This window comes from Alligator sinensis, unplaced genomic scaffold, assembly GCF_000455745.1.
Source record: "Alligator sinensis unplaced genomic scaffold, ASM45574v1 scaffold154_1, whole genome shotgun sequence".
Taxonomy (NCBI): domain Eukaryota; kingdom Metazoa; phylum Chordata; order Crocodylia; family Alligatoridae; genus Alligator; species Alligator sinensis.
The window spans coordinates 446,616-449,174 of NW_005842072.1; the positions used below are offsets into that span (position 1 = coordinate 446,616).

A 2,559-nucleotide genomic window follows, 5' to 3' on the forward strand; every position below is an offset into this window, starting at 1 on the left:
ACCCTCAGCATAGTGGCAACCAGAAGTCACTGCTGGCCCTGCGCATGGCAGCTGCCCCAGGCACCTGGCTGTATTGTTACACCTCTGCCAGACTTAGAGATAAGCAACCAGGGCAACTGTCCAGGGCCTCAAACAATGGAGGTCCCATCAGACTAAGGTAGTGCAAGTCATCATAACATATGTGGGTAGGAGCAACCTATTGCTAAGATCCACACAAGTCTTAAGTGTAGAGATTCAGCATACAGTCAGAGAAAGACCAGGGTGGTAGATCCAAGGTACAGGACACCAAAAAGGAATGAACATATCTCAGGAAAGTAGTCTGGCTTGAAGTGCATCCTGTATACACACAACTCAAACCCCCAGCTAACCCACCCGTTTAAAATTTAAAACATGCAATTGTCGATCCCCAAATTAGGTCTAACAGTGTGGTCAGAAGCAACATTTCTACACAGTATGTTCCTTTTTAAACAAACATACAACTTTGTTTCAAGGTGACAACTGGCATTGATTTAATATACTCAGGAGTTCTTCTTTATACATATTGCCACCTCTTTTCCATGTTGGGTCCTTAAGTGCATCAAAAGCTGCGTGAAGCCTACAGAGTGCTTCTGTGTAAATGCAGCTGCTGTAGCCAAATACATCACATGAAGCAACGCTAATCCTTATTTTTAAAAATGGCTTTTCTTGGTGGGACCCCAAATGCATACCAGAGGGAGGAAAAAAAAACAGATTAGTTAATCAAGCTTAAGCTATGTGAGGTGGCAATCACTGGTCATTTCAGTAGCTGCTCTCCTCAGGAATTCCCTTTCTGTATCCCTAAGGAAACATGCAACTCTCTACTGTGAACCTGCCCTCATCTTTAATGCAGACGGGAAGCCCGTGGAGTCACATAAGTCCTATCATGACAAAGGATGCCTTTTAAATCAAGGAGTATTAACTGCTGAAGCAGTTATCTCAGCAAGCGACATCTCTACAGGAAAGGCAAAGACAAGTCCTTTGATGCAAACTGGTACATCTGGGAGGATCTTAGGACTACAACTCGGACAGCTGATGTGGCTTCATGTATATTAGTCCACCTAGCAATGATGTTTTGCAATCATGTATACATAACTCAGGTAGAGCCAACAGTTGAAAAGCATGCACTTTTTGCTCAGCTAGGCAGGACCTGGGTCCCAAGGCTTCCCAGAATTAGTCAGCAAAGCATCTGGCTCAGCAAAAACTTGACCACCCTGTTATATGGCCATCTGTAGTCAGGAACCAAGGAACGAGTTTTAAAAATTTGACAAGTTGACAAATTTTAAAAAGACATAAGTAAATAAAAATCCAAGACCATGCTTATAAGATTTAAAACGTATAGGCTGCCCAAGCCTTAAGGTCTACGGAGACAATTTATAGAGTGCCTTTATACCAAAGAATGCTAAACTATTCTACAAGCTAGATATAGCATCCTTGAAGCACAGCCAATTTGAGAATGGAGCTACTCATCTTTTCAGCACACTAAACTGCAGGAATGGAAATTGTAGCCAAGGCCATTAAAGCAAACCATATTCCTTTAAAAAAAGAAAAGAAAGGATTGGGATCTCAGATACCTGTGTGGAGCGCAAATATCTATTGTTACATGGTACTGTGCTGTCAACTCACTGTGGAGTTCAATAGTTGCAATGAGGTCAGGTTAATAAAGTTTATACACTAAAAGCTGTTCACTGCCCAGCCTCGCCTATTGCATTATCTTCTGCATTAATTCTAATGTAAAAATGTTAACACAAGGTTACACATATCATCTTAAATACTCCAAAAAATTAAATAAATCACAGAAATGGGAATTTTGAGTGCCTGTGATAATTTCGTCTGGACCACACTGCAGATTGAGAGCTACCTAGGACAGAGGCTATGTATAAACAGTTAATTTTAAATAAGTAGTTGTGCCATTTACGGCAGTACAAGCAACACCGGCAAGGCCCAATTAATTGCCTCCCTTCCCTTCTTCTTTGCCCAGCTTGCAAGTGCTTCATGTTAATATGATCAAACCAGGCAGGCGGCCCACAAGTGCATCTCGGCTCCTCTCTGGGAGCCCCTGTCAGATGGCACTTCCAGCTTGTTTTCAGCTGGCACGAGGAGGAGGAGCAGAAAAGTTTTCTACTGACTGCAAGTGCTGTGGATCAACCCCAAAATGCTTCAAGACTCCTGGAAGGGGATCAAACACGCGGAGGAGGAGGAGGATAGCGAGTCCCGGGTTGCATCAGTCCGTTTCCAGCCTGACTTCGCCATGCTCTGTGGGGGTCCTAAGGACCCCTGAAGGGAAGACGCGCCTCGGGAGTGCTGACAGGACGTGTCCCAAGCCCCCACCGCTGGGCGGGTGGGCTGCCTGCAGCGCTCCAGGGAGCTCACCAGCCGGGCGGGGTGCCCAGGGGCTTGCCCCCCACCCCGGCCCCGCGCAACCAAAAGCACCGCTCCCAACGCACCGCACCGCCCCCGCGGCGCCGGGCCACGCCGGGCCGGGGTACTCACAGGCAGCAGCCGCAGGGTCTGACTGCCGGGGCAGCAAGCGTGCCACGCTCA

General features: G+C 46.6%; 1 protein-coding gene across 1 annotated transcript in view; it reads right to left on the reverse strand.

Moving 5' to 3' along the window:
- GAS2L3 (growth arrest specific 2 like 3) overlaps nt 1-2,549 on the reverse strand; it is a 26,254-nt gene extending 23,705 nt beyond the window's left edge. The window contains exon 1 of the mRNA XM_006023631.3: nt 2,509-2,549. The gene's annotated coding sequence lies outside the window, so the exon portion shown is untranslated. The remainder of the gene's footprint in view (nt 1-2,508) is intronic.
- Nucleotides 2,550-2,559: the final 10 nt, after the last annotated feature.